Source organism: Ceratotherium simum, chromosome 5 (genome assembly GCF_057802395.1).
Source record: "Ceratotherium simum simum isolate JZ-2026a chromosome 5, ASM5780239v1, whole genome shotgun sequence".
NCBI classification, from domain to species: Eukaryota; Metazoa; Chordata; class Mammalia; order Perissodactyla; family Rhinocerotidae; genus Ceratotherium; species Ceratotherium simum.
The window spans coordinates 88,641,024-88,654,430 of NC_141904.1; positions in this window are offsets into that span (position 1 = coordinate 88,641,024).

The window sequence follows — 13,407 nt, forward strand, 5'->3', positions numbered from 1 at the left end:
AAGAGAAAATACATCAAAGCAAGCAGAAGGAAGAAAATAATGAAGAATAGAGCAGAGATAAATGAAATAGAGAATAGAAAAACAATAGAGAGAATCAATGAAATTAAAAGTTGCTTCTTTGAGAAGATAAAAAAAATTGATGAAGCTTTAGCTAGACTGATTAAGAAAAAAACAGAGAAGACTCAAATTACCAAAAGCAGGAATGGTGGTGATAACATAACATGGTGGTTAAGACTCTAGATTGTAGAACCAGGAATGACTGACCAAGAAAAAGAGAGAAGACTTAGATTACCAAAAGCAGGAATGAAAGTGGGGACATTACTAATGACCTTAAAGAAATAAAAAGGATTGTAAGAGAATACTATGAGCAGTTGCATGCCAACAAATTAGATAACCTAGATGAAATGGACAAATTCCTAGAATCATACAAACAACCAAAACTAACTCAAGAAGAAACAGAAACTCTTAACAGACCTATAACAAAGAGATAAAGTCAGTACTCAAAAACTTCCAACAAAGAAAAGATCAGGACAGATGGCTTCATTGGTGAATTTATCAAACGTTTAAAGAAGAATTAACATCAATACTTTTCAACTCTTCTGAAGAACAGAAGAGGAAACACTTCTTAACTCCTTCTATGAAGCCAGCATTGCTCGGATACCAAAGCCAGACAGAGACATCAAAGAAAACTAAACATCAACATCCCTATGAATATAGATGCAAAAAATCCCCAACAAAATACTAGCAAATGGATTCTAGAAGCATATTAAGAAGATTATACACCACAACCAAGCTGAATTTATCCCAAAAATGCAAGGGTGTTTCAACATACAAAAATTAATCAATGTAATACACCATATGAATAGAATGAAACAAACAAAAAACAACTGTGATCATCTCAATCGATACAGAAAAAGGATTTGACAAAACCTAAAACCTTTTCATGATAAAAAATGCTCAAAAAACTAGGAATAGAAGGGAAATTCCTCAGCATGATAAAGAGCATCTATGAAAAACCGACAGTTAACATCATACTTAATGGTGAAAGACTGAATAGTTTCTCTCTAAGATCATGAACAACACAAGGATGTCTACTCTCACCACTTCCATTCAACACTGTATTGGAGTTCTACCCATGGTAATTAGTCAAGGAAAAAAAAAGGCACCCAAAGATGGTAATACTCTCCAAAGCAATCAACAGATTCAGTGCAATCTCTATCAAAATTCTAGCTGCCTATTTTGCAGAAATGGATGAGTTGATCTTAAAATTCATGTGTAATTGCAGGGACCCTGAATAGCCAAAACAATCTTGAAAAAAAAGTACAAAGTTGGAGTTCTCACACTGTCCAATTTCAAAACTTACTACAATGCTACAGCAATCAAAACAGTATGCTACTGGCATAAGGATAGACCAAAAGATCAATGGAACAGAATTGAGAGTCCAGAAATAAATCCATCCATCAATGGTTGACTGATTTTCAACAAGGGTCCAAGACCATTCAGTTGTGAAAGAATAGCCTTTCAACAAGTGGTGGTGGGACAACTAGATAACCACATGCAAAAGAATGAAGTTAGATCCTTACCTCATACAACATTCAAAAATTAACTCAAAATGGGTCAAAGACCCAAGAGCTAAAACTATAAAATTCTTAGAAGTAAACATAAGAGTTAATCTTCATGCCCTTGGATTTGGCAAAACATTCTTAGATATGGCACCAAAGCACAAGAAACAGAAGAAAAATAGAGAAATTGGACTACATCAAAATTAAAACTTCTATATATCAAAGCATACTAACAAGAAAGTAAAAAGGCAACCTACAGAATGGGAGAAAATATTTGCAAACCATATATCTGATAAGGGATTAATATCTGGAATACATTCATATCTGGAATAAAGAACTCCTACAACTTAATGACAACAACAAAACAATCCAATTAAAAAATGGGCAAAGGACTTGAATAGGCATTTCTCTAAAGAAGATAAAGAAAAGGCTAATAAGCACATGAAAAGATGCTCATCATCATTAGCCATTAGAGAAATGCTAATCAAAACCACAATAAGATACCACTTCACACACATTGAGATGGCTATGATTTAAAAAAAATGAAAAATAACAAGTGTTGGTGTAGACATCAAGAAATTGAAACCCTGATTATACCTTGGTGGTGGGAATGTAAAATGGTGCAGCTGCTGGGAAAAAGAGTTTGGCTGTTCCTCTAAAAATTAAACATAGAATTACCATATGATCCAGCAATTATACAGTTAGGTCTATACCCAAAAGAATAGAAAACAGATGTTCAAACAAAAACTTCTACAAGAATTTCATAGCAGCACTATTCACAACAGCTAAAGGCAGAAACAACCTAATATTCATCAATGCATGAATAGATAAACAAAATGTTTTACAGTCATGCATCGTTTAATGATGGGGATACATCTGAGAAATGCATTGTTAGGCGATTTCATCATTGTGCGAACATCATACAGTGTACTTACACAAACCCAGATGGTATAGGCTGCTACACACCTAGGCTACATGGTACTAATCTTATGGAACCACCATTATATATGCAGTCCATCATTGACTAAAACGTTATGTGGCGCATGACCATACATACATACAATGGAATACTATTTGACCATAAAAAGGAATGAAATCCATACTTTAACATGGTGAACCTTGAAAATGTTGTGCTAAGTGAAAGAAGCCAGACACAAAAGGCTACATCTTGTATTATTCCATTTAGATGAAATGTCCAGAATAGGCGAATCCATAGAGACAGAAAACAGATTAGTTGTCGGGGGATGAGGTGAGGGAGGAATAGGGATAGACTGCTGAATGGGTATAGGGTTTCTTTTTGGGGTTACGAAAATGTTCTGGAATTAGATAGTGGTGTTGGTTGCACAATATTATGAACATCCTAAAAGCTACTGAATTGTAACTTTAGAAAGGCTAAAATGGTGAATTTTATGTTTTGTGACTTTTACCTCAATAAAAAAATACTGCACCCCAATCTTGCAGGATATCACCCCTAGGCTGGCATCTTAAATTTGCTTCTAAGAGGCCCCTCCAATATTTTAGCAGGCCAACAGTAGCTTCTGGTGATGCATTCCATGGGAAGATCAATGGGTCCTGTGATCATGTGCCATTGTCACACTTCCTTTGCCATTAAGTGGGTCCCTTGGTGTAAGACAAGGTAATGTGGGATCTTACATAGATAAGTCAGTCCCTTTGTAAGTTCTCAGATGGTAGTGCTGACTGAGGCATTGTGGGCAGGAAAGGCAATGAAAAGCAGATGCTCGCTGCTGGAAGTTAGGCCTGGACTCGGTGAACTGTTAAGGCCTGATGGGATAATAGTGAGGAACCAACAGGGCATTTTTCAAAAAAGAGAAGTTCAAACCCATGAAAATCTTCCTAACTGAGATGTCCTAGGCAATGCTAGCACTTTGGGGAGGGGGCCCCTGGAAAAATGAGATGATTTTCTCTCTCTGTTAAAAACCAAAGCCTCCATTTATGGTGCAACACGGTCAGCACCTTATGCACACTGTCTCCACTGATTCTCTTAGAAGCTCCTCAGGACAAATGTCCTCACTGTGCAACCAGGGGAACTGCTGCCTGTAAGGCTAAGTCACTGCACTGTGATCACAGGACTAAGAGGTGGAGGTGACCATGAACAGGGCTGCTGCACTCCATGATTCATGCTGTTTCTCTAATGAGGCTTGGCAAATATATGGCATGTCCGCCACCATTACCTACTCCAGTGCTCATGGCAGACATTATTAATCAATCTTGGCTTCCTTTCCCTCTGAGTCTGGGCTCAGCTTTACCTCTGCAAGACAGTCACTCTTAATCCTAATTGGTGCATAAGATAAAAACTCCTTTGCCATCCTAGCATCACACACCACACTGCCTCCCTCTGCCTGAACTGGCATCTCCTGAATCTACTTTTGGGCTAACAAAAAGGCCCAAGTCAATCCAGAAGACCCCCTAGATGACATGGCCATTTCTTACCTGAGGCCAGAGCGAGGTGTGCTTGTGAAGCCTGGGAAGCAGGGGCACTGAAGACAGGGACAAGGGTTGGGAAACTGAAAGAAACAGGAGGAACTACAAGCAGGAGGCCAGGGTCCCAGTCCCACGTCTGCTTCATTTCCAGGAGGAAGCAAGTGGCTCAGGCCCGGCCAATCAGTCCCAGCAATTGAAAGGAGCACATGCCAGGGCCACACCCCTCACGACGAGTCCTGGGACTCTGGCCGAACTTTGGGAAAGAGGCAGGATGGCTAAGCTGTAGAGTGTCCACTGGGTGCTGCTGTGGCCATCTTGCCGCCACGCGGGGAGTGTCTGGCTGAGAACAGAGTCAAGAGCCAGCAAAGCAGAGCCCAGGGATGACGGAGCAAGGCAGGCTCCTGGTGATATCGCCCAGCTCCTGGATGCAGCCATATCTACAGTAGCTCCCCCTGCTCATTACTTTTTCCTAAGCCAGTGGAGTTGGTTTTTGTCAACTGCCAATGAAAAAATCCTGGTTAATATAATCTAGTTGTCTTCCATAACTGCTCTTTGCCTTAATTATCATTGGAAAATATGCCCTTCATCTTCTGTGTGGATTAAGCATCTCTTCACTTATCTTTGCCCAAATTATTTCCCCCCTTCCCACTCATGCTGGTGCTTGCCAACCTACGGGAACCTCCTGGGCTATCTGCTCAAACTCCCCCCTGGGTTTATGAGACAGAACTGCCAGGCGAGCCTCTGTGCGTCTTTTGGAAAATCTCCTCCTTCTAAGACAGGAACTGTTGTGTTTGTTACCCAATGTTCCCTATGAAGAAATCACGACATCGAATCCTCTTAGAGTGCAGTGCCAGGAAAATGTAGGTGCTATTATTATCACAGTGGGAAATAGGCATCCCTGCCAGGCCCAAAGGCACCCAGGAGGGGTCAGCACAGATCCAGCCCCACTCTACCTGAAAGCAGTTCACTCAGCACATCCTGGGAGTCTGGGGTCAGAGACTCTCTGCGCAGCCTGCCACTGTTTCGCCTCGTGCCCTTGAGCTGCTCACTGCCCAGGTTCTCCTGAGTAGATTCTCTGAGTCAGGTTCCAAGTCAGGTTCTCCTCTGTAGACTGAAGGGATTCAATCAGACGACCCTACAGACAGTCCCCCAGTTTTGGCATTCTACAAGGTACAACTTTTCCTCTCACAGGACATCTGGCAGAGATTTGGAGTCAGTCAAACCTCAGTTTGCCCAATATGACCTCCACTTTCTGAGCTCAGTTTTTCTATCTACAAAAATGGGGTTAATACTCCCTACTTTAAATCAAAACTGTTGACACAGTGGAGGGCCGGCCCCGTGGCTTAGCAGTTGAGTGCGCGCGCTCTGCTGCTGGCGGCCTGGGTTTGGGTCCCGGGCGCGCACCGGCGCACCGCTTCTCTGGCCATGCTGGGGCCGCGTCCCACATGCAGCGGCTGGAAGGATGTGCAGCTATGACATGCAACTGTCTGCTGGGGCTTTGGGGGAAAAAAACATAAATAAATAAAATTTAAAAAGAAATCAAAACAGTTGACACAGTGGAAAGAACATGGATCCTGAGTCAGACAGACTTGAGTTTGAATACTGGTGCTGCCATTTGCAAGGCAAGTCGCTTCCCCTCTCTAGAAGCCTCAGTTTCTTCATCTGTGAAGTAGGCATTTAGCACCTGTCTTGAAGAACTGCAGAGGTAAGAGACAAAACATGCATCATACCTGCACATAGTAGAGGGTCAGTAATTGGCAGCTCTTATTATTGTGGTTATTTACTCTAAAATAATTGCCTGATTAAAAGCTGATACCGTCCCCAGTTTCCACCACTGTGCTCACTCTCTCTGGGTCTCTGCTGCTGGGGTTCTTCCTGCCTCTAATCAGTGATGGGGCTTCTATGGCTGAAAGCTACATCCAGAGGGATCTCAGTGGCTGCACCAAATTCCTTTTAGGCTGCAGAGTCCATGGTCCATGCAACTCTTGCTGTTGAAAGGTGTGTCCTCAACTACATATGATGTGTCCTCAAATACACAATACCCCACTCACCCTCTTCTCCTGGGATCCTAATTCTGGTTCACGCTTTGTAGCAAATACAAAGCCATCCTTTCTTTGCGTGATTTGAATCTCAAGTTTTCCCACCATCTCATCTGTCGCTGCCCCTTGTCCTCATGTGCTGCTGCACAGCTCGGACCATCTACTCAGAAGAGCATGTGACACTGAAAGGGACTAGAATCCCTGAATCTCAGGGTTGGAGGGGAATGAATGGTACTTAGTTGAAGCCTTCTTCTGGTGCTTGAATTTTCTCTACCCCACCCTCTGCTAACAGTTCATTCAGCCTATTCTTACTTACCTCCAATGATGGGGAACTCACTAAACGCAAAGGTGGGTCATTTCGTCATCCATGTGGTTGCCAGTTAGCTCCTGGCTCGCTTGATAAAATGTCACTCAACAGCAACAGAAAAGCTTGTCTCACGGGGACGCTATCTGTGAATCGTAATTCCAAAGAACACTGCTGTTTTCTCATCCACCTCCTTCTCCAACTCTGAACTTCATGACCACAAAAAATGGAGATATGATATTTTTCTCTAAAATAACAAAACTTTGTTAATGTGTCTTTTATTCACTCGCCCACTACACATTCCCATGAAGAATCTACTTTAGATGCCCACAGAGAATGCATGTTCATTTCCAAACATAATTAGCTTAGCTTCCAGAAGCAGGAGGAGAAGCATTTATGGGCATAGATAAATCATATCCTTGGCCTAATACCCTCTTCTACTTTCCAAGAGGGAACCCAGAGCAATTTCAGGACACATCTCAGCGGGTGACATTGCTTTCCTTGTGTGGCTTCAGAAACCGAGGAACAGAGAAGTGAAGGTCACCCAAGAAATCAAGGGCAAAGTCATGCGCTAAATCCTAGGAGTCTCAGACCTCCCAGCACAGAAATTGATCCTCTAAGATAAATGTTTATCTTGCTAACCAGGGCAATTTACTGTAGTCCTTACAGAGGGTTTCTTGAGGCTCAACCTCATAAACAGGGAAACAGGGCCTGGTAATAAGTTGACTGATTAATTGGCAGAGAAAGCTTTCAAGGAGGAAAAGGATCAATGAGCTGAAGAAAAATTAAACATCTTTTAGGAAGTTTTCCTGCTCCCTTACATTGTTTTAATTCTTCATGCTCAGTCTCTTCATTAAACATTTTTGAAGTGGGTTTTTATTTTGTTTCTTAGTTTTTACCCTTTCAGTTATTTTTCTGGCAAGGTTATTTGATTGCATCTCCAACTTAGATTATTTCTCAGGTTAAATTGAACTTGACCTTTGCCCCATGAAGCAGAACAGCCTCTTGCTTATCTGAAGTAAATGGGATGGAGAGGCCATGGAATAATCAGAGACAAATCAGAAGTGGCTGAGATATAGCACGTCCTGCTTTTCTGCCGAGGAAAGGGGCACAACGAGGAACAGTGCTGAGGTCAGGGGACACAGGTTGTGTGACAGCTCTGAGGGGCGGGCCAACTCACAGCAGCCTCCCTCCTCTGAGGCAGCTTGTCAGCAGCAGTGGGAGAGCGTGTTTGGACGGAGACATGGGTTAGCTTCCCAGCTCTGCCCTGTGCTTGCTGTGCGACTTCAGCTAGTTGGGCGACCTTTCTGAGTCACGGTTTTCTCAGCTAGCTTTTGCTAACCTGGCAAGCTCGATGGGGGCTGCATCTGTTGTCTTAATTTGTGTTTTCTTAGTGCCCCGTAGATAACAGGCACTCAGTAGTATCTGCTAAATGAATGAATGAAATAAGGGTACCATCACCAGTGCAGCAGGATCACTGTAAAGATTAAATGAGAGATTGTACACAAAAGCCTAGGCCATCTTAGATGCTCCTTAAACAGTAGCTCTTACATTGCCAGACTCTTTCCATCAGTGTCAGGGCTGAGCATGAGGCTGGGGGCTGCACTGTAGAGCCCCTTGTCCTGCAGATGAGAAAACCGAGACTCAGATCTGTAGATCTGTTCGTTTGTTCATTCAACATATACACCTGAGGTGCCTTGTAGATGTTATGCACTGTACTGGGGGATATATCAAGACAGAAAAAATCTCTGTACTTATGAAGTTTACATTCTAGTGGGAGGAGACAGTGAACGAGTAGACAAATAACTAAACAAGAGTAATTCCACATGCTAAAAAAGTGCTATGAGAATAAGAAAGCAGGTAGTGTGATAGAGAGGGTCTGACAGTGGTGGTGGGGGGCTATGTTAGATGGGGTGACCAGCGAGGGCCTCTCTGAGGAGGTAACAGAGGAGCAGAGACCTGAATGACTGGAAGGACAGACATACTAAACTCGGAAGCAAGAGTGCTCTGGATTACTGCTTCTTCCTTGGTTTATTTTGATGTTTGTTCTCATAGGTCTTTTTTCCAGTAGAGGGGGCATGACTTTTATTTTGATACAATTTCAAACTTACAGAAAAGTTCCAAAATAGTACAAAGATCTCTCATCTTCTACATTCACCAACTGTTTGTTTTGCCCCATTCTCTCTCCTATATCTATGCATATAAATATATAATACACATATTATACACATACACACATACACTCACATACACATTCTTTTTTCAGAACCATTGAGAGTACATAATGCAAACATATTGCCCCATTTCAGTGTGTATTTCCTCAAATAAGAACATTCTCTTACATAACCACAGTCCGTATTTAAATTTTGTCAATTGCTCCAAAAATAACCTTTTTAAATTACATATATTTTTCCAGGTGCAGGATCACATACTGCATTTAGTCCTCATGTCACTTTAGTCTCCTTTAATCTGGAACAATTCCTTAGCCGGTCTTTGTCTTTCTTGACCTTGACGTTTTTTAAGAGTACAGGCCAGTTATTTTGTGAAACATTCCTCTCTCCGGGTTTCCTGATGCTTCCTGAGGAGTAGATTCGGGTAACACCTTTATGGGAGGAATGCCACAGAAGTGATGCTGTGTCCTTCTCAGTGCATATTGTAGCAGGAGGCACGTGGTGTTGGTCTGTCCCAATACGGGTGATGATAACTTTGATTGTTGGGTGAAGGTGGTCTCTACCAGGTTTCTCCACTATAAAGTTACTATTTTTGCCTTTGTAACTAATAAGTCATTTGTGGGGAAGTGCTTTTAGAATATCAATATCTGTTCCTCAAACTTTCACCCATTAGTTTCAGCATTCGTGGATGACTTTTCTTACTTCATCTTTCCTTCTATACTTACTAGTTGGCATTCTACTGCAAGGAAGAGTTTTTCCTTCTCTCTCATTTATTTATCTAGTCATGTATTTCTCTATATATGAACTCAACGGTTTTTATTTTATTCAATAGGTTATAATCCACTACTATCAAATTTGTCTCAGATTTGGCCAGTGAAAGCCCCTTTAAACTGGCCCCTGTGTCTTTTTGACATATCCCATCATTTTTCAAGCATTTCCTTGCTTTCTGGCACAACATGTTTCAGGTTCATCTTGCATTTTCCCTGCACTGGCCCTGGAATCAGCTTTTTCTCCAATGAGCCTAGTTCCTTTTGGTGTTAAAAGATATTTAGAGGGCCGGCCCCGTGGCTTAGCGATGAAGTGCGCGCTCCGATACTGGTGGCCCGGGTTCGGATCCCAGGCGCACACTGACGCACTGCTTGTCCGGCCATGCTGAGGCGGTGTCCCACATACAGCAACTAGAAGGATGTGTAACTATGACATACAACTATCTGCTGGGGCTTTAGGGAGAAAAAGGGAAAAAAAAGGAGGAGGATTGGCAATAGATGTTAGCTCAGAGCTGGTCTTCCACAGCAAAAAGAGGAGGATTGGCATGGATGTTAGCTCAGGGCTAATCTTCCTCACAAGAAAAAAAAAAAGATATTTAGAATCCAAGATCTAGGTGCTAAGTGGGTTTCCGCTACCAGTGTGTTATTGCTTCTAGGCTCTCTCAAGGGACAGAGCTAGAAAGCTTCTCAAACTTCGATGTGCATATGAGTCACTGGAGATACTGTTAAAGTGCAGATGCTGGTTCAGTTGGTTGGATTTATCAGCTGGGATGGGGTCAGAGATCCTGCTCTTCTAACAAGCTTCCAGGTGATGCTGACACTGCTGGTCCACAGGCCACATCTTGAGCACCAAGGAAGGACAGTAGTTCTCAAACTTAAGTGTGCATCAAAATCACCTGGAGGGCTTGTTAAACTACATATTCCTGTGCTCCACTCTCAAAGTTTCTGATTCAGTAAGTTTAGGGTGGGGACTAACCATCTGCATATCTAATAAGTTCTCAGGTGCTGATCTGGGACCACACTTTGAGAACCACTGATAAAGGACATTGGTTCTCAAATGTGGCTACACATTGGAATTCCTGGGGAGTTTATTATTATTTTTTTAATACTTATCCTTAAGGCCCCAGAGATTATAATTTAGTTGGTATAGGATGTGACCCGGGCATTGAGAATGTTATGCGCTCCATAAGTGGTTCTATTGCTCAGCACAAGTTGAGAAGATTATTCTAGGAAGAGGTAGGAATAAATCAAAGCCCGTTAGGAGGGATTGAGCTTGACATTTTCAAGATCCAGCAAGGAGGCCAGGGTGGCTGGGCAGAGGGAGGTGATGTCAGAGAGTAGGGATGGGATCAGGAGGGGATGAGATGAGTCAGATATGAGGACGTTACTCTGGTGAGATGGGAAGCCACTGGAGGCTTTAAGCAAGGATGACGTGACCTGAAATGCCTTAACCATGACCCTCGTCCAACAGTCTCAACTCCAGCTCTCCTCTTGCTGGTCCAGGAGCTTTCTACCCAATGAGTTTGGATTGTGAGGAATAAAGGATGAAATAGCTTCACTGCCTTCTCTAAGTGCTCCCCACATTTTAAGTATTGCCCATGGATTTTGTTCAGAATTACTTTCCAAAGCTTTGAAATCCTTGAAAAGTAAGTTCAGGCATAGTAATAAAGTATTATGTCATGGGAGAAGGACTGAGTGGATTGGAGAATTCTCTAATTATTTATAAAGACATCCAGGAGTACTTTGCTTTAATAAGAAAACAATGTAAGTTGCACAACAATGTGAATATACTTAACGCTACTGGACTGTTCACTTAAAAGTGGTTAAGACTGTAAAATTTATGTTATGTGTTTTTACCACAATTTTAAAAAAAGATAATATTCATCATATATGTGAAAGACAAATCTGTGAAAGCACAGAATTCTTTAATTTCTTAATTTTTATTTGTTCTTCAGGAAATTTACCATGGGTATTTCACTTCCATATGGAAAACTACACCATATCATTAAGAATAATAAAGAATTTAAGCCAAGAATGAAAAAAAAAGAAAATGTATAAAACCATGAACTTGGGAAATGGATAAAGTTGAGGACAACCACTCACTTTAACAAAAGGATTCTCCACGTGAAAGTTTTTGCACCAGGTTCGCCTAAGTAAAAGTGTCCTTCTAGGGCACTAAAAACATGATTCACTTGATATGCAGCATTGCAGAAACATAACTAGCCTGGAGAGAGGCCGACTAGAGTCCTTCTACGATGTCAGTTCCAACAAAGTGATAACAACTTTGAGATTTTGCTTATCTGCTCTATCCCCTCAAGGCCATGGCACAACATGAGTGTGCTTGGATCGGGCAGGATTCCTGTGACACAGTTCACGTTCTATTTTGATTCTGGCAGTTGGTAACCTTTCTTCTAGGAAATGGAAAAAAAACACCCTGTTGGTGCTATTCTATTGTCCTGAGCATGCGAGGGCAGCAAGGCTGCCCAGGGCAAACTGAGCAGAGGCAGGTGTGGCCCCTGGGTAATTTTTAGCAACATTCCCAGGCCTGATATTTGATGGTGGCCTGCAACCAGCTCTGTCAACCTGCCATGAAGATGACCTGCCCTTTCCCTGGGTTATTTGAGCCCTGGGTTTTTCCTGGGCAGGAGCTGACAGTGATGTCATCATCTCGTGATGCTGTTGGGTAACCTTGTTCACCAAGCTGGTTCCACTCATTTCTCTTGTACCCTAAAGTTGAGCTGAGAAAAACGTTGCCAAGAATCAAGGAGAGGGAGGGTCGAGACCCTGCAGAGGGGAAGCCCCCCCGCCCCCCCATCTGATTTCCAAACCCTTATCCTGATTAGCTTTTATGCCACTCAGTTTCTGGCAGGCCTCAGCTGGAAAAGCCATAAAGGAAAAACAATGCCAGAAGAGATCAATGAGATTATTTTTTAAAATGTTATGGTAGATTCAGTAAGGAAGAAACTACGAACTCATAAAGAATGGCTTTGATCTTTGTTAAAAAGACAGACAAATATTTATGAGCAGTCCTTTCAGACCACGGACCAACCACAGAGGCCTGGAAGGCAGGGGGGAGGAGATATGAAGCACAGTCTGTGGAACCGCTGGTTTAATTAAGGGAAACTGAGACGTACTGAGCTCCCACTGCCCGCCAGGCCCCGGGCTACACCCTTCATGGACGTCATCTCAGCGTCAGCCTTCTTCATGAGGGGGGCGCTGCCACCACCCTCATTTCATGCAGGAGGAAACTGAGGGGCAGAGACGTTGGGTCTGTTATCCAACTGTAAGTAGTGGTGCCGGGGCAGGAACGCAAGGCTCCTGGACTCCAATCTGGATCTTGACCCAGCATGCACAGGTGTCGGCTTTCAGACACTGTAACCAAGAGTTTTTCAAGAACTCCAAACCTAGGCTCTTGCAGTCAGTAAGAGAATGATGCCAGGCCTTCCCCACAATACACAGTGTTTAAGCTGAAAGGACGCTGTACGGATGAAGACACAGGCCGTGCGGAAGTAAAAGGATCTGCATAGCAGAGTGGTGGCGTCCAGCCTCAAACCCTGACAAAGCCGTCTGACCACCCGTCACCTACACGCACAAGACAGTGCTGACAAAAATCATCTTGTCTGGAGTGCGGCCTTGTCAACAGTCCCATTTTAGTTCAACAGGATGTGGGTACAGTCAGAACGACATTTTACCTTGCAACTTGCTCCCTGGGGCCTAGACGGCAGGTTATGTTTTCTTTCTTTCTTTGCTCCTGGTAGCAATAGATATTGTTAGGTTAGAGTTCCACAGACTGTTGGGATTTAAGGAAATAAATGACACGGACTTTGCAGGCCAACATTAGTACAGGTCGACTGCAAAGCAAGACAAGTTGAAAAACAAAGAGCACAGCGCCATCTGGTGTTGACAAGACATGTGAGTTTAGGTGTGCTCTCTCAGCTAGACGTATGGATTCCCACTCCCTGCATTTCCCTTCAGGGGAGGAACTGAGGCCCAGAAAGAGTGAGAGGCTTGCCAAAATTCACAAAACGTGGGATGAGAGAGCTGAATCTTGAGTGTTTGATTTCCAACTCTGTGTTCTTTCCACAGGCCCAACTGAGGGGAAGAGAACAGTCGTTTTCCCCT